The sequence below is a fragment of the Strix uralensis genome, chromosome Z, assembly GCF_047716275.1.
Source record: "Strix uralensis isolate ZFMK-TIS-50842 chromosome Z, bStrUra1, whole genome shotgun sequence".
NCBI classification, from domain to species: Eukaryota; Metazoa; Chordata; class Aves; order Strigiformes; family Strigidae; genus Strix; species Strix uralensis.
This window is the reverse complement of record NC_134012.1, coordinates 1,467,731-1,494,616: the sequence shown is the minus strand read 5'-3', so window position 1 is coordinate 1,494,616 and position 26,886 is coordinate 1,467,731. Positions and strand designations below refer to the sequence as shown.

The following is a 26,886-nucleotide window of genomic DNA, read 5'->3' as shown; positions in this document are numbered from 1 at the left end:
ATTGTAGGAAGTAATTTAATTACCTCCTTACTTACCCAGGTTTCTAGACACTATCGGACTTTTATTCACAAACGCATCAATTTATAGTAATGTAAAAGTCTAACCATAATTTCATTTTTGTTAAATTTATAAAGATTTTTTGTGCCCCCCAGTGTTTTTTCAAAAACAGTGGCCATTTGTCCCTCAAAAGTAGAAACCACCCTCAATACGACGTTTTCTGGGGTCTTTGACAGATTTGCCATCAGTGAATGTTGTCCTTCTTTCTGCCAACTCAAGCAGACTTTGCCTCCTCAAAGAACCCAGAAAGGTGCTGCCTGGGTACATCGATGCACTCCATGCACCATTCCTCAACTGGGCCTCCTCCCGCTCTGACCACCTGGGTTTTTTTCCCTGAAAGCTTTCTACCTCTAAACCCAGACAGGCTGAGCATCAAATCCATGCACAGCCTTCTCAAAAAAATGCTGTGTTACATGGGATTAAAACGAAGCACCACCATGGAGAAAAAAATGACAATTTCTCTTCGTTTTTTCCCAGGCTACACGTAAGTCAAAAGTTTATGTTCAACATCTCCAATGGATTGATGATGCATTGCTCTAGTTTGAATGCGATTAGTGTTTCCTCAAAATAAGAAATGGAAAGAAAAACATTTCAGAAAAACATTTCAGAAAAATATTTGATTAAAAAAGTTGTTCAATGTTCAATTAACAATAACAATTTTGTTATCACAAACCACACAATACAACAGTCTGCAACTCACACTCAAGTCCTGCACCTAAGAAATTAGCGTATGTTGCATTTAATTTTTCTTTTCTTCTGATGCTTAATTAGTAGATAGTATATTGGTTCACTTATTTTGTTGTCATTTTTGCTGTCTTAATAAACCGGACTGAATGAGGAAAACATAATTTAACATTTAATCATCTGAAGCTACTTCCATGACACTGGTGCTGCAACTATCTTGTCAAGTTTTCTTGTGAAGATGTTGAAAGTATTTAGCTACAGAACACAGACTGTCTAAAAACAAAGACTCATGAGAGAGACAGACAGACAGAGAGATGGCAAAACTCTGTGTCTGAGTGTAATTTGAAAACCCAAACACTTCAGAGACAGCAAAACCACCAGTTTCTCAGGCAATGTTATGAGAGCTTATGTTCTCAGTTAAGATTAATAATTATTTGTGTCACAAAGAAATATTTTGGAGTTTTGAGGAAGACCATAACTGCAGCCACTGATATCAACCACATCCAGTGCTGCACAGCAACACCGAGTCATTTGTGAAGTTATTTCCTTAATATTTGTTATATTCTCAAAGCTTTGGCAATGAGAGCATTGTTGTCCTCAGGTATACAACTTCTGAGGAGGTGCAGCGTATATCCAGCGTGTTTCACTTGTCATCAGGAAAGATTGCTCTATTCCTTCATGTAAAACACATCCAGTACTGGAGAAATGCAAAAATAATCTGTTTTCTCACACAGAAGTGAACAATAAGCCATAGAGAAAACACAGGTATCTTTCTGTTTTTCAAATACGTATACACTTTGCCTCTTCAGTTTCATTTAACAGGTTCTGTCCTCTCTGTAAAGTTGCCTTGCTTTATAATTAACTCGTGTGAGAAAAGAATTATGTCACTGTAAGCAAACCAGTACCCTTTGTGACATCTCCAGAACCCAACCAGGGTTGTATTCAGAGGTCCTGAGGCTGTTTTTCTTTACAAATATTTTACAAGACAAACTTGTACCTTTTTTTGAAAATACATCTGTTTTAAATCATTCCTTTAAAAACCTCACAAAACCCCCAAAGACAGAAAGAGACAGAGAAAGAATCACTATTTCCACCCCCCTGCACCTTCTGAGCTTAAAGAAAATTTGTTGACATACTCCGAGGCAGAAATAGACAAAACAGCACAGGAAAGAGGAGGCTGTCAGAAGGATCAGGGTTCGGCTTTGCTTAAACTAATTCCACATGCCCCACAACTATTAGCTGTTTTTTATTTCCTGCCCCAAAGATTTGTGGAGAAAATAATCTGGGCTAGGGAAAGGCGGCACTTTTTTTTCTTCCAGCGAGATGCTGTGTTAGCAAATACAACATATGAGCCACCTTGAGCAAACCAAGGTTCTTAATAATCCATTTTTCAAACACTACTGGTATTTCCTTTCCAAAGAAAGATGGGCTGTGACTGGAATCAATTTCATCATTTGTATGGCTACAATTGCCAAGTTTCTGGAAATAATTGCCATTTAAATAGTTGATAAAATTTATTATACAAAGCTAACAACAGCTTTATTACTATTTAATTTCCATGATTTGTTTGTTTGCAGTAGGCTTAAGGTATCTGAAAAGCAAGATGTTTGCTAGGGGATGGCTTTAAGCATAAACTGTGAAAGGAAAGTCAAATTGATGTTGATAGTCTGACTTGAATTTACAAAAGGGAATGAACCCAAAGACTGAGACCACGTCCTCCTCCTTCACAGGAAATTGTAGATTACAGATTGATACACTGCTTGGCCAATAATAATACTTAACTCTTGTACACTGATTTTCAGCCATAATCATATTTTACATTTGGTGAAACCAAAGCAAAACAAAGTAAATTACTCGCTCTAGACTGTGTGGAGCTAATTCACACGAAATCCTGAACACAGCCTAAGTTGTGTGAGTCTCTTTAGGCAGTAGACTATGCTTCCAATCCCATGATAAAATAGGGTGATTTAGGAACGGATTATATCCCTAACTCCAAACCTCGCTCTTCTCCAAGTTACACTGCCTTTACAAAACAAACGTTTCCAAAGACAGGGGAAGGAGGAGAAATAAATAAGACAGACTCAAAAGTAAACTTTGATAAATTTAATGGAATTAAGCCAGCAAAAATAAGAGCTTTAATTGGAAGGACACATTTTTAGTACACAGAATAATAACTCTGAACATTTTATGGTGCTATTAATAACTGCTAAGTTGGAGAGAAAGGCACAGATCATAAAAACAAAGTCATAGGAGAGTTTCAGGAATAGAAGTAAATTTCAAAATTTTTAGGAGATGTTGTCTGGGAAAGACGGAGGCTCCAGGTGGAGCTTCCGAAAACACCCCTTGTTGCCCAGGCTGGTAGGATAGTGCACCTCTGTCTGAAGCGAAGCGACTGAGACAAAGCCAGACTAACTTGTGGTAGGTAGAGAGAGGGTACGAAGCCACCACCGAGAGCAAGAGCGTTCGCCCGGTGTGCTGCAAACTGTCCTGTCACTTGGCCAGTCTCCTTCGCTTGTGTCACGCCGGGCTACCTGCAGCCGTAAAAGCACAGCCCCGCGGCTATGGGTGAGGAATCCCTCTGATCACCCCTTGACCTTTAGTAACAAACCACTAAACCTCTATTACTTGACTAGAAGAATACTGCTTCCATGAGGAAGCACTGCAGATTATTTCAACTAGTAACTGGTCTCCAAAGCAGAGCCCATACACAGGCCCCGTGTCGTCCCCCGGCGTGAGTCTAAGCCACACTCAACGTCCTGGTAGACCTCCCTGTGGAGACTAACGAGGTAGACCCAGAAGTGTCGGTAGGAAATGCATTAGCCCTTTAGTGGCAGGATTCGTTAGTAACTCCCAGGGAGGGCGTGCAGACGCTGGCTGTTGAATGCTGTCCTACAGTCTGGCCACTGCTCAAAAACCTGTCACTGAGGATTAATGGCCTCAGCAATTACCTCCCAGACTCTAACCTCTGCTTTCTGGGAAGGTCACTAAGAAGGAGATAGTAAGCCAACACTATTCCAGCTCTGGAGTCATTTGATCTCCTCCAGGTCTTCCGAACCCCTATCAAAAGGCTTCAGATCTGGTGATGGATACACGGGCAAGTCATTATTTTATCATGTTCTCAGGGAAATGGAAAGAGGTCAGACAACCATAATGATATTGTTATCTTAAAGCTGGCTGTGGAAGCCTGATCATGAGTTGAATGGTCTACAGGACCTGGAAAGGTGCATGGGGTGACCTGAAGCTGGCCTCCTCCATTATGTCTATAATGAACTGAGAGGGTCAGGTTGTTTTAACTGCTCTTCCCTCTTGAAGGCTGCCACTTGTGGAGTACCATAACCATCTGGTCTTGCCACTTCTTAAATTGAAAAAGTACAGGAAGACTCTTGGGGACATGAAAACCTTTCAGTGGGACCTTAATGATTTGGAAGTTGCCATCCTTCCAGTAAGACAGCTCATAAATCTTCAGACTTTCAGCTATTTTAAATAGTGTCTGGCGGCGTGCCAGGCAGACAGGTACCAGCGTATGTTCTCCCCTCAGCATCAGCAACAGAGAAGGCCTGGATGGTACTCGTACCATCCTGAAAAGTAACAGTGGGAGCCGGCTTCCTTCCACACCAGACATCGAATCCCAGGGTTACGTAGATAACCAGAACTGAGCCTTCAAACCATGGGCTTCACTCTTGCCCAAATTACCTGGCACCACATCTTCAGCGACCACATTTTTAAGACACAATCAGTGGTTTACAAATGCTCAATATGTCGTCTCTAAAGACTACCTGCTGACATGGGTCTTTATGTGTGCCTGGAGAGTGGGTCTGAGAATAATTGCTCATGCCCAAATGGAGACCGAGGATTTTAAAATACGGAGAAAACCACATAATTATTAAAAGAGCAGGGTTTCACAGAGAGAAATGGTATTTGTGGTCACAATTATTAAAGAAAGAAGCAATAAAATGTTATTGCCTAGTAAGCATTCCATATTTAACACAGCAGAAAGTAGGCACAATAGAAACCACATAAACACGCGGACGAAAACACTGAAGATTCACTGTTTATGAAGACACCATGCCTGTGAGCATGAATATTACAACAATCTGTTCTTCCTCAAACATACACTGAGAGTTGATAAAAATCATTTTGAACCTTCTGTGACTTTTTGGCACTACCACCTATATAACAAATTAGACTTTCCTGTGTAATGAACTGCTGCAGTGCTAGAACATAAATATAAAATCAGGAAAAAAAAAAAAAAGTCAAGAGCTACAGTAATAATTCTAGGGAAAAAGATGATACTGCAAGCTTTCTACAAAGTAGAGAAATAACACTTTAATGGCAATTCTTATGTAAATTCTTACTAAACGGAGAATTTTTTGCCAACGCTTTTTATTTCTTTCTCCCTACTACATTTTGCAGTATTGCCCAGTGCTCTTTAAATCTATTCCCTCCTGATCTCTCCTTCACCGCACATTTTAATACTGCAAAGATAACACTCCAGGTAAGACACACAAACATGAACGCGATAGAGCCAGTTAATGGAGTATCACGCTATTTCATTGAAGGGCCATCTAGTGGGGGGAAAAAAAGGCTTAAATTTTCCTCTGCACGATACCTTTTTGGCTAATGCTAGACCTTTATGAGGTGTTCATTGCATAAATACTCTCAGCAAACGTATTACTTGAAAAGGGTGGAAGCTTCTCTGTTCATGGTGATAAATTCAGGGGCAAAAAGTCAACAATGCCAAATAATGCTGTGCCTATCCTGACATTATCTTGGAAGGAAACTTAAAGAATTAAGGCATTGTGGGGTTAAGCACTGGGGTGATGAGAATCCACCAGGTGCATCTGCATTATATTAAAATCTGAAAAACCTAAAATTTTTCTCTTGGCTTCCTCTTTTTCTCCCCTTCACCCTGTTCTACTATATTTAAACAACAGAAGAGAGAGTTTCTTACTTTACGGAAGACAGAACTCTACTGGACCTTGACCGTGATCTCATTAATATTCCTCTTGTATCCCGTCACATCGATGTCATTGGACAGAGGCTAACCCAGAAATCTTGGTGATATTACCCTGAGGTTGTTTCCAATAGTTAATTTCGCTAGAATATAGTCCTGAGGTTCTACTAATGAGCAAACTTTGGCCATGACTTTATAGTTGGATTTGTAAATTCCAGTGGTTCTAACAGTGTTTACCCTCTATCTACGCTGAATGCAAAACTTCAATTAACAGTGTGTTTGTTAATGCAACTCTTCAAGTTCTGTGATGCAACTGTGGGAGATGACAAATTTAAAAGTTAAATCTGAAAGCTGTAATAGTTTTAAAAAGGTAAGGAAAGAGTCTGCTAGTTCTGGAAAGAGTTATTTTAAATAAGAACAGCCCTGCTGTGCAAGAGCCTGGAAGGATGGTGGGGTGAAAACAAGTCATACCAGCTAGTATAAAAATTCTGCATTCACGTGGGGGTGAGAGAAACAGAGAGAAACCAGAAAGGGAATGCTGAAAGATTACCGTTAGAGAAACACCTGAATTTTTGAGATGCTTATCTAAATCTTACCCACAGGTTTTTGTTGTCCACTTGTTACCAACAAGAGCCTCATCAAAGTAATAGTGTTCTGTTTAAAGAACAGTGCTCTGTTGAAAGTTTAAAGTAGCCTCAACATTTAGCTTTCAATAAATGTCTATATAGCTGTCAATACGAAAGAAAGATCATGGACTTCTGCTAGAGTTACAGTCATTTAAAATCTCGGGTGCAGCTCTGAAAGACATTGGCTTGAACGTAGCAGATGCAAAAGTTAATTCGATGTTTTAGTGTAGGTAGAACATAATTTTCATTTTCTCCTTGTATAGATTATGATAATGATAAACATGCTTTTGGGCAGAGGATAAAGACTGACTATTCAAGATCATCTCCATACCAGGCTAGGACACTGCCTCTGCACCAAGGCTTGCATTTAGATTTACTTTACTGTCTCTGGAAGTTTCCCAGTCCTGTGTGGACAGGATGTTATGATCTTGTATTTCTTATGTAAGTCTAAACAAACTTATGTAAACCTAAACACACACAGATAATGATTTCACACTAAGTTATCGTCTGGACCTGGCAAGCCCGAGAGAGAGCAGCTGTAACTGCTTCTGCTGCCAGAAGACCTGCACCTCCAGTGCAGGGCTACGGAGGGTAACCTCAAAGTTCTCACCACCACGATATGAACTGCCACCACAAGAGCGCCCAAAAGGAGTCAAATACTGATCTAAAAAGCTGATTCAGCACTCCAGCCTTAGATTTCTATTTTAGAGTTAGTAAGAACTATTGTCTAGAAGCGTTCTCCCTCCTCAGGAGGAGGAATGGGGTCTTCCTATAGCCCCCTCCTGTACTGCTAACCTGGGTTAGACACCAAAAATGCACATCACTGAAGGTTGGTGACAGGAATCTTCCTCCTTTGGCTATCAGGTTAAAATATCCAGCCTCTTTTTAAGCAAGGCTATTGCTCTGACGTTTCTCTCTAACACTCACCACTATTAACAGTATGTTTAGATCAAGCACATACAAAAATAATTCCGTATTTTAAAATTCAGGTGATCGTCCTTTGGATTGCTGATCTTTTTGGTTCACAAAAATCAAAAGGGATTTCTTCCCCTGAATTTCCTTACCCAAACCAGCATACACAGTGTTAGAACTAAATTACCTGGGACTGGTCAAGCAGACCACTGAGCACAGACCCCTGTAGAAATGCCTTTACCATTGGTATCTGCTGCCCCAACAGTGCTCTTCTGGAACAACCAATCCAAACTTTCTGGCTGCTTTGGATTCCAGTGATTTAACTCAATGGCAAGTTGCTATGAAAAAAAGGCAAACAAAAACCATTTTCCTGGGGACACTATTTGTAAAGAGCAACTGTTCACAGAGACGTGAAAACAACAGGCCAGATTCTCAGTGGCTGCATGTTGCCACCATATCCTGAGGTCAGCAGAGCCCAGATGGTTTCAGCGGTTGAAGACCAAGCCCTAAAATCTGAAACACTCGATTGCTGTCAAGTGCTCAATGATTAGACAAAACTCCTCGCTTAAGGAACGTGATCTGGAAAAGAAAAACAATAGGCCTTATGCTCCGCTAAGCCAGCAAGTGTAAGTTATCTGAAATATTTAATTCCAAACTTGAACCTAGAGCAATTAAGATGAAAATAGTATGTGAGATCTGGGTGACATTCTTTGTATGAGTTGCATGTTTAAAGAAGATAATCTTGGAGGCAGTTTGGGATTGAATTCTGAACTGGTGAAGAAGATGATGGTCAAAAGAACCATGAACACTCAAAACCAGAAAGCACAAAACCTTGATCTTGTCACTAGCTCTGCTACTTCAGCTCAGAAGAAACTCTACCACGTCTAGATCAGGAAAGATTAAGTAACACTCCAAAGACAATGCATATATAAATACACATTTCAAACAGCAGCTACAATTATTCAAGCTATCAAATATTAATAAATTGAAGAAAGAAAGCAAGCTTTTCAAAATAACTCATTTTTAACATAATTCCCCTGGATAAACGTTCAAGCTGTGCTTTTGAAAAATTACATCGTGTAGAAAAATCATTTGGCATTTGAGGCAAAACAATGTAAAAAGGAAGAAAAGAGCAGCACCTAGAAAATAACCCTGTAAATATTCTGGGGGTAAGAAGTGATGACTGAACCAAGAATTCTGGGGTCCCTTTGGAGAAAATCCGGAGAAAAGCCTGAAAAGGCTTCATTGCCCAGTTTCTCCATATTTCACTGAAATGGGGAACCCACGCCCCCTCCCCTCCACCTTGTTTATTAGGAAGTACTGAAATTTTGGAAAGGATCTAAAGTTGAGCCGACTACTGAAGATGGGGTGGGCCCATGAATATGCAAAATCACAATGAAGGGTAATTTGTAACAATGTTATTTTAATGTCTAACCACTACAACAGTCTGTTCTACATTCATTTTAAATATGCCTCAGCATGCTAATGTCTCAGAGGGAAAAAGCACATATTTATGCTGGACCACAGTAAATGATACTCTGAAAACTTTGCAAGAGGTGCTCACCTTCTGGTAATGTACTGCAGCCTGCAATAACAGAATGAAAAAGAGTAGCTCAAAGGCAAATATTTGCACAAATGCCTATTTGTTTTTTTCAGAAAAACAAATATTTGTAGGTAAAGCAAAAGCTTTGACTGTGTACTGTATGTATATATCTGTTGCTTTACAATAAAATACATTGTAGTAAAAGCTACCAGCTTGTCTTCAGCCACCTGAGGTGAATTTACCTTTGAGAAATGAACAATGAAACCTGCTTAGTTGAACTGATAATGAACGGATATGCTTTAGAGGGAAAAAGGAAAGCAAAGTGTTGTCTAAAATTTAATACAAAATCCAGATGATTACAGTAATGTTGGAATGACAGCTGAAAAAATAAATGGCAGGAAACACAAAAATTTGTCGTTCTTCAGGCAATATTAACTTGATCGCTGAACACTCATGACATAGGAAGTATACTGGATCACAGATGATACTATTTACACTAAATCCTGCAACCAAAGAAGAAGAAAACCATTGGAGACACCTAATTTACAGAAGATGAAAAATAGGCGTTCAGTGGAATTTATCTGCTTTCCTAAAGAAACAGATAAAGTACTTTAACCAGTCACCATGTGGCATGCATTTTTCCCACTTTACTTTTTTCCTCATCATCTCCTAACTTGCACACTGCCTATTTAAAAACATTAAAGCACCAAGATCCAGATATACAAATGCTGGAGGAGGAGGGCTGGGAAACCTGCAGGGAATAATGAGCCTGACAGCAAACTAACAAATCGCTGCTGTTTAACAATTCAGTGGATGTTGGGCATTAAGCAAACGAATGAATGAGGCTGACTCTAGAGTGAGCAAAAGGGGCACCCAACAGCATTTAGCTTGAAAAGCTGCAGAACGAGTTGGCATTCAACCCATGACGCACCCCTCGTGGAAGTGGACCCTTTTGAACACGGAGTTATTTTCAGGAAAGAAAACAGGAAATTGTAAAGAGAATTGGAGAGCACCTCTCCCTTCCTAAATCCCCAGTCCTTTCCTGACATTTTCACAAATGTAGGATGACATCAGCTTCAAAGGTTTGCCGGCACCAGCTCTCGTGGATGCCACCTCCTGTTCCTCCAACTCCACCACTGCCACCTAATTGTGTGGTGCGTGATCTCTAACAAGGTGCAGTCTGTTTAGAATAACCTATTTTATTCTCATAGGCCTTTTCAGCAGAGAAGACAAATTAGGCCTCCATATTAAAAAAAACGCCAAAACCCAAAAGCTTGTTTCTTCCAAAACTTCAAACTCATTGCTTATTTTAGTGACACTCAGAAAAGCAACAACCACCAGCCAGAGTGCAGGAATTCCACAACAGCTCTCTTCTTCAACTTTCAGCGAACAGCCTTTGTATTATTTATTGTCTAGTAAATAAAGTTTAAACGCTTTTCAGCCTTGGTTGCAAACTCGGTACCCATTTGCAGTCCAACAACAGCAGGGAATAAAACTGCCATCGTAAAAATGTCTTTTTTCTCCTGTATGCCTGCTTTCCATAGATTTCATTATTTCTCCTGGATCTGCACACATTGTCATATCTAGGGCACAGCGATGCTAAGTAAACAGGGAGAAGGGTTGTGAAATTTTTATCATCATTGAAACAACTGGCTGGGAGGTTGTACCGTATTCAACCTTTTTCCAAAGAAAACACAGAAGAGAGCAGGTGCCATTCCTCTACAAGAAGAGCTGCGCTGTTCTAGCCTGACAGTTTGAGATTAGGCACACAAACACTTGAGGTATTTAGACTTTGTGGCACAACAGTTAGCAAAGAGACTGCAATAAGCAACTGTACTGGATTAAAACAGCTTTTTGTAAAGGGCCAGACGTGTGTGGTGTTTAGAAATACCCAGAGTGCTGTTAAACAAATGGAAGCATCGGATGGACGCACGCCTGTACAAAGCAGAGTGGTCAAGAGCAGATAGCCACAGAAATGAACAACCAGAGGTCAAACAGATACTTCGACTTTCTAGAATATTTCTCAAGCTTTCAGCAAGCCGTGGTTCAGAAGCTTCCAGTGCAAAAGGATAGCTCTTTGTCCTAATCACGCTCAATGGGGGTTTTGTCCACTCTCATCTCGGACCTACCTAAGCTTGAAGCACCCACACCACTGTCAGTGGTTCAACTGTTATTTCCCCTCAGGTTCCTTCAGAGCTTCTGGGCAAATGCCATCCAGTCCTGATAACTTGTTATTGTTCATTCCATTGATTCTTTCTACAACTTCTTTTACCAACGCTTGATTTGAAGCAGATTCTCTGTCACAGACCACGTGGAAACCTCCCCAAGCTGTTCCATAATGAATACATATGCAAGGAATTAGGAGTAGGGCTTGAATCCAAGGCCCTCAGGTAGCTTGTTTTTAAAAGTTCCTAGTACCATACACAGAACTTTAAAAATGATTTATGACAAATTTCTTGGAACTTTCTAGAATTTAAAACCAGTCAAACCAATACTGGTAAAGCAAATGATAATTTAGATTGTGCTTAAAATAATTTTTTTAGTTTCTTCCTAAAAGAAAAAGGATGTTAAAATAACTGCGTGAGGAGAGAGATAAAAGAGCAGATATATTTCAAAGATTAGTAGTAAACTATTGTAAAATTTGTTACTAAAGTTGTTGTTTTAATATATTTATTCATCTAGATCAAAAAAGAAGGAAGGTTGAGATGCCAAGTTTACTGGTGACAGAATTACTGAAGGAGGTGATGTCAAATTTCTGAGGAATATAACAAGGTTAGACGAATGACTAACACCAGTGGCTTAACTTTACCTACCACCGTTGTACAACCTGATGAGGTAATTCCAGCTGATGTACTGAATTCAAGTTAAAAAATAAAAATAAAAAAGCAGATCCAGAAAAACGCAGACATGAGCTGCTGAAATAATGAAAACTGTACAAGGAAAAATAAGACAATAAGCAACAGAAAGTACTAGGACATTTTAATTTACACAGAAGATGAATGAACATAATCAAGGTATTCAAAATAATGAATGGTTTAGAGAAAGTAAATTGGGACTCTTAATTACTCTCATAAGTGCTGGAGAGAAATGTTCCATGAACTTGAAAGGCAGCAGAGGTAAAACTGATAAAAGTAAATTCTTTTCTCAATACAATGCTAAACTCACTGTTGGAACTCGCTGCCAAAACAGCACTAACATGAAGAGCTTATAAAACTAACAGCAGAATTCAGCACACACCCCAACATTTTCCTGTGAAATTATCAAAACAGTGGGTAGAGGAACTATCCATCATTTCAGACAAAAATATGACACAGTTAAAATCTCTTGTGGAATTCAAAGAAGAAGAGTTTGAGCCAGAACAGAGTGCAGAAGTTACTATGAAAATTAAGCGTATACAATACATACATGAGCTGAAACCTTTCCTGTTAATTATTCAAGATATTTGTATCTTTGTTAAAATGCGTCAGAGCAGTAGCAGGAGAACAAGAAATCAACAGACAGAATCACCGAATCACCGAATGGTTTGGGTTGGGAGGGACCTTAAAGATGACCTAGTTCCAACCCCCTACCACGGAACTGCTGATATTGTAGACTGGGAAGAAAGTACTGAGAAGTACAGTCCACTGCTTGCTGAAAAGGATTGCAGAGATATGCATAAAGCAAAAAAGAAAAAAAAAAAGTCTCCTGTTTTTTCACCTCAGCCCTACAGTGAGAATAAACTTCCAATAAACTTTCTGAACAAACAGGGTCACATTAAGTGGTTTCCAGCTACAGCACTGTTTTCTTCTAAAAGGAAAAAAACTTGAAAATTCTACTTTTGGCTAACCATTCCCACTCCAGATGAATAAATGCTTAATTTTACTGTGTTTTTTCTGGTTATGGAGACTGGGGCTAAGAGGATGCATGGCAAGCCCATGGTTGTAACATCAGTCACTTACACCAACATTTATGTCCTAACAGCTATTTCATGTTTCCTTCTGTAGAACTCTGCCAATCCACGCTTTGAAATAGACTCATCTTTATTACATGGCTGTACAACAGCACGTACGAAAACAAACATGTAAGAAGATCTCCAGCATTCTCGGGGAGGAGGGGAAATCTGAATACCTTCAGCCCTACCTCAAACTGAAAATCACCCGAGAACCTCGCTTTACAAAGTACAACAGTGTTTTTCTTTGAGTTTGTTTACTTTTTATTGATACGATAGAAGAGCTTAGAAATCAGCTGCCACCATCAGTGCCTCAAAACTTTGTAGGAATTTCTTCCTCCTCCTGCAGTATTGAGCCTTCCTCTCCCACGGACTCTGGGACACACAGCTCCCGCATGGCCCCGAAATCTCATTCTCTTTCTATCGACTTTAGTGGTTTTGATCCCTGTGCAGTTGAAAATATTAATGTATGCAGTGGAAAATATTGATACAGCACTACAGGGGAGAGCAAGACAGGGAATTCACTAACAAGGCTTACTCAAAACCAGGGGAGCGTGCAAGTGCATGGTGTGCAAAGCGTTTCCCTCCAGTAGCTGGAAGCACCTGGGAGAAAACCACCCAGCTGCATTATGGCGATGCAGAGGGGATGTCAGGAAGATCCCACGGCAACTGGAGACAGTGCAGCCTGACCGGGTGCCCGCCCAGGCTTGTGCTTGAGATTGCTCACCGCTGCAGGGACATGACTCAAGGTCTTTATTAGTAGCGGTATTAACATTAATAAGTGATAATATTATTAATATTAATAATTAATGGCCATCACTATTAAGACTTTTGTTGTTTTTTGCCCCCAGAAGGGGAGGGGAGACCTGCCAGAGCAGAGCCTGGTGGGTCCCAGCACCCCTAGAGGATGAGTCTACCTTGAAGCAGGGGGCAGAAAAACAATCAGTTGCACCAGAGGAGATGGGTGAAGACACTAAAAGAGCATTAAATACGAAGTCCTCCATCACCTCTGAGCATGCAGGGTAACAAAGCAAGCCCAGTTAAAATAAACAGGCCAAGAGGGAATGGCCTCAAGCTGCGCCAGGGCAGGGTCAGACTGGCTCTTAGGAAGGATTTCTTTGCAGAAGGGGTTGTTGGGCGTTGGAATGGGCTGCCCAGGGCAGGGGGGGAGTCCCCATCCCTGGAGGGGTTGAAGAGTCAGGTTGACCCAGCGCTGAGGGATCTGGTGGAGTTGGGAACGGTCAGTGTGAGGTTCATGGTTGGACTGGAGGAGCTTCAAGGGCTTTTCCAACCCAGATGATTCTGGGATTCTGTGAAATAAAATGGGCACCACTTCTCAGAAAAGTAGTATAAAAAGCTAGACACATTCTTCATGGCTGGTAATCATCATTATTTTTTATATTTCATGGAGAGGCTCTATTTACCCTCCTCAGTTGTTGCCATGTTGTGTCCTTAGTTGTGTTTTGTGAGTGCCTAAAAGACCCTTTCAAGTACGGGGGCACCGCTATGTACAGCACTGTGTCATTACATGCAGTCCCATCGTCAGAAAGGTCGAGATCTGCTCAATGGCAAGAGGTTATTATTTATTACACCCTTCTACGTGGTCATTTGTTTCCAACTCTTTTATATTCCATATATGTGGCATAAATCCTCTTGGCTGATTCCAGTGACAGAGTTGGACTGAGCTCTCCTCTCCCTACCTTGTCTAATATTATGGACTAAAACAGAAGTATCTTAATTAGAAAGGATGTATATTATTAAAAGAAAGATCCAAATTATTCACCTGAAATATTATTAAGAAGCAATATGTTTTAATCTCATCCACACCACGTTCAATTTTCCTTACTGTTACTAAAAATGTTACTTTCAATAAACATTTTTAAAAACTCAGCCACCATTAAAGTGGTTCAAATAGACATCTAAACCTGTAAAACAACAGCAATAACTGAACGCTGCAAATTATATGGTGGAGGTAATTTAGCATATCTAATCAGAGTTACAATCTTCTCCTAAGAGCATAAGAGTAGGAAGAATTATACATGGAAAAGAAGAGGGAGAAAGAAGACAATAAAGATTTCCTACGCATGAAAACTTTTCAAAGCTCTAACAGCGACTAACCTGTGTAGTACATTATACTTTAAAACTCGTGCCAGGGCTCTGACTATGCTTCTGCCTTCTGTCCTGACATGCTTTGTTAGGATACAACTCTGAATAAAGATATTGGTAGTGCCCAGAAGAAATATATAGTGTCTGGAGGTACAGATGTCTCGGAAGGGAAAGAACAACACTGCTTGTGCTGAGGTAGTAGAGCACTGTTGGAGTGCTCCCCATCCTTGATTAACCCCTCTCTAGATAAATGATGGAGAAAGCAGAGCAGAATTTTACTAGAGCATAATTGTAACAATATTTCTGCTATTTAGTTTCATGCTTGAGGAAATATATCCTTTCTGACTCCCTGGAAGCCATTACAGACCTTGTCCTTGTAAATGACCTTATTCAAAATGGGGGAAAAAAAAAAAAAGGAATATTGAAATAAGAACATGAGGTAGGATCCCACTGACTGCAGACCACTTTATTTTAAAGTGTCTTGTTAAAAGGTAATATTATATTTTCTGAATGTTTTTCACGTTCAGATTGTGAAAAGTAATTCCTCCAACCCTCTTCACCTTCCTGGGAAGCTGACAGGAGATACAGAAACCATCCTGGGTGTACAAGTCCTGATACTGATTTTGGGGGACCATTTTGATCAACAATAATCATCGCAGTCTTTGAAACAGAAGCATAGATTTATATCACAATTCCAATAGTGGTGACTGGGATTGTAAATATGCGCAGTAAGCCTCATGATTTGCAAATAGTTTATGGCTTTCAGATATGAAAGTGCATTTTACAATGGGCAGCACACACAGAATAGGTGGTGTCAGTGGTCCCAAGGGTTCGCCATGAAGTCCTCTGAGCTCCGCTGTCTGAATATGGGAATAAACCCACATGTTTGGCCACTTTTGTCTTCAATGTTCTATCATTTACAGGAGCAACCGATTAAAACAATAGTAATTGTTAGGGTCGATCTCCTCTTCAGTTTTAAAAATGGAAGTATAACACATTTCTATCTTTCAGCACTTTTGTATTTTGCCATGACTTTTGAACAATATGTCAGCAGTAAGATTATTAGATAATTTCCGTAACAGTCTAAGCATCACTTCCAAGTATTCCCCAAAACAGTCTTTAGAAATGTAGCGTGTTTTCTTTACAAATGGCATTTTTGCCTGTTTTCTGTTGCTGAAAACATTTTTAGAGGATGTCCAAAATCAGGTAGCTTTTAAACAATTAATTTTATCTCCCTTCTCATGCAGTGGGGATTCATTGTTTCCTTGGCATTTTCTTTTTCATTGCTAAAGCAGAAATCCCATCCTATTGCCCTGATGCCTTTCAGTGGATGCATTTGGCCCCTTTTTGCTATCCCTACCTCTTTCCCTAAAAAGCCTTAATTGACTTTGTAGTCCAGTTTGGTCAAATTCTTTTAACCTATTTTCAATACAGTTTTGTTTTAACCTTGGATCTTCAAGCAATCTGTTTTGAAACTAGAGAGACTGGATGCTTCTGGCCGTCCTTTCCACCCAAAGGATCTGTGAACCCAAAGGGTTTCTGAACTTCAATGTATTTTGTGGGGCAAAAAAACCCAAAACCCCTTGTGTACTGGATTGTATTAACTTGGCCAGAAGTTCCAAGTTGCTGTGTGCTTATCTTAGAGACATAACTTGCACAAATTATATCTCTACATTGGAAATGCTCTGCAACTACGGAGCTCTGCAGACGCTGTCCTGGTGAATTCCTCATCCATTGTCCCCACCTACCCCAGTGAAACACAAGCATCCAGCCATTTTCCTTCTCTTCTCCCCTCTGCCTTCTCAGTACCTTTTCCCCTGACTCACCCTCCCTGTATTTGCTCAGAGTTACTCCACTGTGCTGCTCCTTATCAAACGGTAATTTCCTAGAACTATTAATAATTGTGACAAATGACACCATTCACAGACTCACTCCCCCAGGGCTCTGGCACTGTGCTTCGCCAACACAGAGGAAACAGATAGGAGGAGAAATGTTTAAAAGAAGGAGAAAAGACCCTTCCCCAGTTCAAAACACAAAGATAGACTGCTGAATCTTAAGAATGTGAAATCACACATTAGAACATCTCAGTATTAAAATGAGAATAAAGAAGAAAAGTCTGTAAAACATTCCTCTGTGCTTGAGGTTCTTCCAGTAATACTTGTGAATGACCTGGAAGTACAATACTGAAACTGTTTCTTTTCCCCAACAAATGTTCAAGAAAACAGATATTTCAGTGTACTAGTTAAGGACCTCAGCAGTTGGCAGCAAAATATGAAGTGTGGAGCAAAAATCTGAGGATTTGGGGATTGGTGGGAAATCAATTATTTGATCCCAAGCCACAGAAAATGAAAAAAAAATCATCAGCAAGGGAAGTTTCCTCCAGTGTTCTGACAATAATAAACAGTGTATTGGCAGGAAAAAAATGACTTAAAAAAACAATATATTTGATTCAATCTCTAGGGTTCAATAATTACTTTCTATCTTTTATAACTACTCTGATTTGGTCATCTGAAAAAAAAAGTCTGTCTGTGTTCTACATACTTCATCAAATCTTGTAAAAAGTTCTACTTTTCCTTGCATTTTAATGCTGACCTGCTTTTAAAAGCAAATGGCATTTCTTCAAACATGTCTTATCTGTGGTGACACCTGAGCTCCTCATCAAAACAGTCATGTGGAGATGTAAAACATGTTGAACTTTCCCTATATTAGTCTTCCAGCAGGCTCCCAAGAAGGGGTTGTGATGTTTTTTGACTAGATCTGTAGACTCAGAGTCGCTGCATTACTAGAAAAAGAGTTTCTTGGGAAATTTTCTGGGGGGAGCTTCCACAGTGTGAAGTTCTGCTCTTGAACCTGCTGGCTTTTGTTTGGGGCTTTCTGGGGCTATGGCCCACGAATGAGCAGGGACTGAAGTCTGACTGGAAAACAGCATCCTGGTCCAAAACATTGTGTTTTCCACTCAAAGGCAGCCAGTGTGAAGGACACGAGTGTCCCACGGTCTCTGAACACAGCGGGACAGAGTTGCAGTCTCCTGAAACGGGGTGTCTCCCAAAGACTGGCATTTCACACCTTAGGGTGGCCTCTGCTTCGTGGGTTGTGCACGAGCACAATGCGAACCACATTCTTGATTAGATTATTTTGAAAAGCACCTTTAGTCTTGCTTGCAAACAACTGTTGGTGAGCCACTGCAGCTCCTCTCCTTAGTTTGCAGGCATTGATTTGCAAAAGCAAACCAACAAAAGGACTATATGTAGCTGTCATCTGAACACTTTTAGTCCATTATCAAATAAACAGACAACATTTCATTGGGGAAAAAAAGCTTCAGCACTTTCAGGAAATGACATTTCCGTATTTATGCATTAAGACTTCAAAATTCAGCATAAAGCTTTTTTTTTTTTTTTTTTAATATCACAGTGTTGGAACACATTTTCTTCTAAATCAATATATCCTGAGGAAGACGGGTGAAAAGGATTACACAGTGTAAGAGCTGTTGGAAAAAAATATTTAGTAACAAACTGGCTCTTGGCCTATAACATTATATAATGTAATTTCTGATAATGCAGCTTCAAGCATTCCCTGAACAGACTATAAAATCTTAATTTTTTATAGACTGTCCAGAAACCACAACTATTACTATGCAAACCATTCCTCTATCAAAATGCAGGGGTGTGTATTATACTTCAGAAAAATAGCTGAGTAAACTGTTTCTTGATTTTCACTATATGCTATGTATTGATCTAAAATATTCAGGCAGCATTTGTTTTTTGAGAGTGGGAAGGAAAGTAGCCCTGGGACTGCACGGAATAGACAAGAAGATGCTTTGGTGCACAAAAACATACACACAAATTTCAAATCCCCCCCAAATTAAAAAAATAACACAACACAAACCCAACCACAAATTAGCCTCCTACTCAGCAGCAGAAAAGGTATTCTGAAGGATTTCTATCTGCTCTTTTCATATTGGTATTTAAAATTTTAATCAAACAGTAATTAAAGGCCAACAAACAGCTCTTCCATACTTAATTTTAAATTATAGTTAATACCATACGTTAAAGGGATAACAACGCACTGCCGTATATGCTGAAGGCAGGAGGAATTGCACCGTTCTTTTGTGTAAAATACTAAGAAGCACATCTGCTGAGCAATCGATCTTAAATTACTATTTCTGATTGCAAGAAAGCTTCAGATTAGAAACGGTGTTCTGACTTTTTCACACTGCTAAAGAAAAACAGAAAGCAATACTTTTTCGATAGAAGGCCTTTCTCTCAGAGCTCTGTGTTACCTAGATGCCATTAGATATCTGTGACATTACATAAATGAGTGGTGTCCATTTTGTTTTTCTAAACTTGTTAGCCTTCGGAACAAAAACAGTTTGCTAACATAAAATCTGTTTTTCCCATCCTGGACTTTGTTACTTTAGCACTTGAGCAGGCCAGCAAAAGATAAAGAGGGAAAGGAAATAGGAGAAAGAGAAGGAAGAAAGAAACAATACTTAAATATTTATTAGCCGTTTTTCTTATATGTTTTTTGAGATGTAGGAAAATAATCCGTATACATTCCTCAGCTCAATTACTTACAAATAACTTATCTGTAGAATCAAGTAAATCTGTCAGTTGTGCAAGTTTATTTTTCCATGTGCTATCTTGAGATAAGCAGGTCTGTAATATTAGATTTCCACTGACATAATTGTGCATGAATTCTGATCTGATTTAGTATTACATGGTGCAAAAGGTGACACATTTTCTTTAATATAGCCCATTAGAAAAGGAAAGGAATTGCCAGTGTATGAAATCTGAGGAGTTTGATTGAAAGACTCTGGGACTTTGGGGTCAACTCAGTGGAAAAGTAACTTGCTCAACTACCCCAGGCACTAAGCACTGTGACAAGCAAACCTAATACCCGGTGTAGTTACTGAGTTAGACAATCAATAAAAACACTGCATTATCAGACTGCTACAGCTGTATGTTAACCTATCGTATTACCTCGTCTGCTCCCAAACCAGTCAAACATGCATTTGCTGATCATGCAGATAACACAGATACCACCCCAGTCCTTAAGTCACATTTAATACTAAGCCAGAGTGCTAAACCAACCTTTTATTGCTTTTCCATATGCCATAAATTCTAATTTTCGAGTCTATATCTGAATTGTACACCAAAGACTACATTCAAAGCACTACTGAGATGGCGAACCCAACTGCTCCAAAATTAACGTATGTGAGATTTAAGGGAAGTGAGATTTAAGGAAAGCTCTGCACATTCCCACATGGATGCTCAGCCCACGCCTGTTCCCCCAGCACACCTCCACCCGGGGCTTCGTGGCCTCTCCCTGACTCTTGACATCTCCTGCTGCAGATCTTGGCAGGAGATATACATAGATCTACTGTAGATCTCCTTCCCCACATCCCTGCCTGCCAAGCACCCATAGTTGCCTCTATGGGGTTTTTTTTGTATTTTTTTTTTTTCCCCCCCCCATCTCTTTCTGCCAGTTCCAGCTCTTGCTCCCGCAGGCTCCCCAACTCGGAGCTGCTCCCACAAGGCTCATGGGTGGACATCTGTACCCTTGGTGTGCAACTCAACAGAAAAGTCAGTAAATCCACAGAAAAACCACTGCCTTCCCCAGCACTTGGCCCCAGTGCTCGACCTCTCATGAGCCCACACCAGGCAGGAGCAGCTGTGGCAGGTCCCTGCCCCACTGTAAGGATGCTCTGTGAGGAATTCACAAATCAGCTGCTTGGCTTCAGCAAATTTCTACTGAAGGTTGGCAGAGCGATACCTCTTCCCCTGGCCAGACCTCCCACCGAGCTGCATAAACTGTCCAAACAGAGAGAGAGTTTCACAGGAATCAGGAAAGCCTCATCCTCCACATAGCAGTCACCTGTCTCCCTGGTTATTTTCAAGTCTCTGCTATCAGGAGAGTAGGTATCAACAAAAATACATACTTTTTCCACACTGAGAACCAATATATTCTTCCCTGCATTTATGCTTTCAAATCGACAGAACTTTTTTAATGGAAAGTTCCTGTGATTAAAGAATCATTTCTAAGACTGGATTGTGAGCACAGGAAAATAAGCACATTTCTATGAGGCGCACACCTGATGCCAACAGACACCAAACCCAAGAAGCTAAGGGCTGCTTTAACCTCTATTCCAACAGAAAGTGGGAGGAGAAGGTGCAGGATGGAGGACTGGGCAAAGCTTTTTTTGGCAGAGATGATGTCATCTGATTTATCAGTACTCTAATATGCTGCTTTTTTTTTTTTTTTTGTCCCCAAAAGGCATGTATACTCCAGGGCAGTAGAGGGGAAGATGCCTGGAAACAAAACTCCTCTTGGAAAGTCTGTAGGGATCTACAGGTATCTGATAGTTAGGAGCTGTATGTCCACAAACCTCTGCTGCGATGGGTGGAAGCAGTTGCTGTTTCTGAATGGAAGGGTATTTAAAGCTTTCTGAAACAGGTATCACAGTAATTTATTTAGAGGACAAACTGCCCTGGTAAACTGCCACACCTTTGGAGCTCTTCTAGTAGTTATTAGTAAATACATAAAATTCATATCTACGAAACGAAAAGGAAGTAGAATGAAGCTAGTTATATGCACTATTTGTCCACAAGCTTTATTTAGGCCAATTTTACCTCTTTCTCTGCCAGCATATGAAACCTGAGTAGGGGCAAACTCTGCTCTCTACCACACTGTGCTGTGTCCTTGAGGATGCTGCTGCACAAGGCCAACTTTGTAATTCCACACCACACTGCTCTGGGAGCAGCTCTGCACTTCAATTCTTTGGGGTGGGGGGTGCCTCTTTCATTTTGTCAGGATAATATTTTGCCTGGATGATCTGCCCAGCAGCTTCATCAGTGATCCACATATCAACATTAAGTAAGTAATATAAAATTTTCTACTGGCACACAGATACTTTGAACTTCACACAAAATACGTGCATATTGTTTGCAAAAACTTGCAATTTATTTTCCCACATTCCTATACCTTTCTCCATAAAGCACAGCAATGCCTGATCAACTATCACAGCAAATTTTTGTAGTTGAGATTGCGAATTTTCTTACAAGCATTTTAGTAAAGTCAAAGCTTAAGAGGTGGATTTTCAGTTGTGCTGTGCTGTGAGCTTCAGCCTCAAACCTCATCTCAAAACCCTCATCTGACAACCCAGACCAAACCTCATCTGAAAACGTGCCATTCATTCTGCAGAGAGCCACGTTGCTGGGCATCATCTTCTCCCACAGCATCATCTCTTCATTCTCATTCATCGAATCATAGAATGGTTTGGGTTGGAAGGGACCTGTCAAGGCCACTTAGTCCAACCCCCCTGCAATGAGCAGGGACACCTTCAACTAGACCAGGTTGCTCAGTGCAGGTTGCTTCACGTACACTGTGTCAGCCACACGTCTGCCACCAGGGACGGGGTCCACACAGCACTCATCCTCATGCTAGCACACCTCAACCACCACATTTCTTCTACCAGGCTTCCAAAGCTGTTAGACAAAGACCCATTCTGTAGTATGGACTCTACATTTTGCTGTAGAACAAGTTCAAAGGGCATCTCTCTAAAACAGGTGTTTGGGGCTGTTTTTTGGAAGGCTAAGATGGGGAGCGATGAATAAACCTGAAGAACTATTCAGGCAGCTGGCAAATACTCATGTATTTTATATATAATTACTCATGACTACATGGCTTGCTTAGAGTCTCAAGTGGTTCATGGCAGCAGCTTAAACAGAACCCAGATCTCATGATTCCTTTTGAAACTTCGTTAAAAAGTTCTGTTAGAGAATGAGGAATGGTCCATTCTCACCACTTTTGAAGCCACAAAATGGATGGACGCCTTTGAAGCTAAGGACTAAACCAACCTGCACACATTGGAAGGCTTCAAAGAGAACCCAGCAGTAAAAGCTTTTGGTCATTTCCTTCAGGACTCATCATCTCCCTCCCCTGAGTCACAGAGAAGGCCATACAGACATTTTTACTACAGCCCATTTCATAAAGTTACTTTTTGAGGAGCTAGGTGAAAACAAACCTTTGCTTGGCCTCAAAGAATTTCAATCTGCTTAGTTATATTAAGAAATAATATTAAGGGTAGAGGAAAAATGTAGGGCAAAATTATGTCACATTCTGAAACAGCTAACATAATTAAGACATATTCTTCATTTGATTTAATAATTTATTGAATTATACTTGGATTACTTAATAAATGAGGAACATTACCCACACTATATTAGTCACAGGTGAAAAAACCCACGTACATGGATGAGTGTAATTCATTCAACAGTTTATAGACCCACGGTCCCCCAGGGACTCTCTCACACACACATCTCCTCGAGTGCCAAACTTCAGGTATAAATCTCAGATTCTGATCTCACTAATACTCATGTTACTCCACTAATTTTGACAGTATTTCAGAGCTGCACTGGGATGAAGAAGCCTGATCTCGCTAAAACTAAGCCTCTCAGAAGGCTGTCCAAGTCACCTGTTTTCAAAGGCGCACGCTTTGATCACGAAGCCCATCCAATGCCCCAGCACAGGGCAGGCTGAAAACTGCTCTTTGTGGAAGCTCCTCTCGAAGGCTCCACGTGACCCAAGGTACATCCAGGCAAAAGCAACTCCATGGCGGTGACTTTGGGGTGATCCAGCGATCAGAAACAGCATCAGCTGATGTTCCAGTGTATGGGTTGAAGCAGTCTACACCATCATCCCCCTCCTATCACGTACCATTTTGATAAAAACCACATGCCTCTTATCACCATCTCCATACAAATAACCAAACTGAGCTGAAACCAAACTGCACTGAGGAGGTTGACTTTGGCAGCTATGTACTCTAGAGTGCCCTGCTGTAGGCTTGTTTGGTAAGTACACATAGTCTAGCTAAGCTTTTAGGGGACAGCAGTTTCATATGAAGCTACAGTTTTCACTGCAAGCTGTTGGTTTTTTATTTACAGTTAGGCGCTACGTTCATGTACAATTTAATGGTGGAATCAAGCTATAGGTGAACCTATGGATTTATTTGTTCTGGAATTTTCTCTTCACTCACCCCCTATTTCTTTATTGTCTTTCTACCATTTATTTTATAGGAAATAACTGTCACGACGATAGATTACAATCTTTTCTTTTATAGAATATAAAAATATAGCTACATCGGAGTTATCTTTCCTCCTCCTCATGATCTACTCTTGGTAAAAATGCAGGGCATGCTTCTGAGACAGGTTACAAACGTGTCTTGGCTTGAAAACAAAGTTGGTACCTCTCAGCAGGGATGATTAAAAGCTTTAAAACATACTTTAATTTGACTCAACTATCTTTCATTATAAAAGCTTCTAGTTATCTTGAAACATAATAACATTGACTGAGAACTGCAAAGAATTTTTCAAGGAACGAAAACCTAGAGAGAGAGTAGCCAAAGGTGCAAATGATTTGAATATTTTGTATTAATAAAACGTTGTTACTGTTAATAAAAAGGTAAAATAAAATAGTCCTCATACCGTGCATCTTCCTGCATTTAAATCTGCAACAGTAGCATTGCTTACTGGCCTGATTCTGTGACATGCTGAGGGCTTCCCGCAAAATGCTGAGCTGAAATTCTTTGTGATTATCTGAAATCTTATCTGGAGCTTGTTCAAAGAATAAAGCTATGTGGAAAGCATACCTGAACTTCTTAAATGACAAACTAAAATTTTATACACATAGATTATGCATATTGACTGCTACATTATTATAACATAACTGTGTTAAAATCCTTTTGATAGCTTGTTGATAACTTGACTTCATGTAATTTAACTGACCCTTATTTTCTAAGATACTGTGTAAGCCAGTGTTTGGAAGGGAGCCAAAAAAAAAAAAAAAAAAGAGAGAGGAGAGAGAAATCAGATTAAACTGTAGATCTGTGGTTGGCATTGGTTTAGCAAGTGGTACAGAACATATGGAATGCAGAATCCAGTGCTATTTCTTGGAAAAACCAGTATTAAACTAAGGACAAATGCCTGAGCCAAACAAACTACAACACCTTTTTCAGTTCCTAAATACATATGACAAAGAAACAAAATTAGAAAGTGTTCCACTGCTAAGCACCACTTTGTAACTGATACAAGAAGAAGTACACTTGCCATTTTAGTTTCTTAGTCATACTGCAACTGAAGATTGAAGACAAAGTTAATATTCTCCAGTAAAAAAAAAATTCTATGACCTTAAATTGACAATCCTGTCTACCTTAATTGCAGCAGAGGGTGAAAAAAAAGTTACTAACATCCAGAACATCAGAATGAGACTAAGTAACACGGTAAGTGCAAATCTACCTTGTCAAACTCCTTTCAGTATTACACACCACTATTAATAAAACGCATTACTTTAACTAATTACATACATTTGAGCATTCATCATCCTCAGTTTATGACTCCTCTAACTCTGCAATTCAGGGATGTCGAGCAACGTCCCTCCATCACACGTCCCGTAACCTACATCAGTGTGTGCCCACATGGACCTCATCAAGTAGCCAAAGAGCTGCCCTTTCACTGCGAGCAAGTGACTAATATCTAAGCTGGCTCTAAAGAAAGACACTTTTCATAATCGCCCAACAATCTGCTAAGTGAAAACATATGGATAGGCTTAGGTAAAGCCTGCCAGGGGTCTTTACTGAATGGAAAACAGGTGCTCCAGTTCTGTGCCATGTAATACCCCATTTACCGTTAAGTCCAAAGGTTACAGGACTAATAGCTGCCTTGTGGTAATCAGGGAAAGCAAAGACACTGGCCATGGTCAAACATCTGGGACATATTTTACATACTTGCAACATATGCTTCAGTTTCAATTAAAGTGAGGCTTTGGCACATTTATTAATCTTTTTACTTTTATCGCATAAGAAGAGCCATTTACCTGACTTTTCTATTATACCGTATGAAAAAACAAAGAAATAATAAAAGCCAGAGGCCACTACCAGCTGGTGTTACAGAACGTGCATTTGTTTGCTCACAAAACTTCACTTTGCACACAGCTTTAAGAAAACACATATATGAAATAAAATAATACAAAACTGCACCCTTCCATTTTGACAAAAAGATGTATGAGGAACAGCAGCAGTTAACAGAGCATGTCTAATGCACCAGAAAGGAAAAAAACACCCTACCAGCTTCTAACAACAAACAACTCAGTCCTAACTATGTGCTTGTATTTTACAGCTTAGCCCAGTGCAAAATAATGGCCACTGCGAAGAGTACTGAGTACACATGGTAGTCCATACAAGCCTATTTTGAAAAGTGTAATTTTCTTTTCCATTCAAGCAGCATATTCAATCATGAGAACTCAAAATGTTTGCAATAATGAAGACAGCTCTGAATTTATAAAAATCAACCTAAACACCTTCTGTTTAGAAAGACAGCTCTTAAATATTCAATAAAAGGGCTCACTGAATGCAGACGGTAATGTCAGTACTCACTTTTATTCAACCTTGGTAACCAGATCTAGAAAAATGTTTGAACTCTGGTGTCAATTTGAGAAAGCTGAATATTAGATCACAACATCAAAACCCAGAGTGATAATTCTAATTGGGCATGTTTTGCCCGGCATCTGCTAATCGCCAGAGAATTGGGGAGTGTGGGGGGGGGGGTTGACCCCCGTCCTCATCTTCCCTTTTAAAGGAGTTTGTTTAGCAATTTCCAAAAACCACTGAGCAGTAACTACACAGGCTGGCTTAAACTACAAGCAGTCAAGCACTATTCTTTGTGCACTAATCACAGTGATTAAAATATCCAGGAATACAGACACTACTGGGATGATACTTTTGCACCAGCTCTAATAATAAAGCAGGAAGAAACAGGAGAAAATGGCCTCAAATGGATGTCAGATCAGTGTTTATCAGAAAAGAAATGATGATTCAAAGCCAGCATGTTGAGTTAAAATACAAGCTCTCCACAGCTACATGACTGACCTTTGCAATAAATCATATATTTTATTGCCAGAAGTGTATGCTCATATCATTTAGTGTTAAAAACCATCACATACGTGTTTTGTAAAAGAAGGTTTTGTTACTACAGTGTTTGCTGATTCTGAAATGATGTAGCTAACGATTTAAGTGATGTATAGA

The 26,886-nt window shown here is 39.9% G+C and overlaps 1 protein-coding gene across 10 annotated transcripts in view; it reads right to left on the bottom strand.

Annotated features, from left to right (window-relative positions):
- The window catches only part of MCTP1 (multiple C2 and transmembrane domain containing 1), a 277,441-nt gene that overhangs the window by 10,577 nt on the left and 239,978 nt on the right, over positions 1–26,886 (bottom strand). The gene's annotated exons all lie outside the window — the stretch shown is intronic.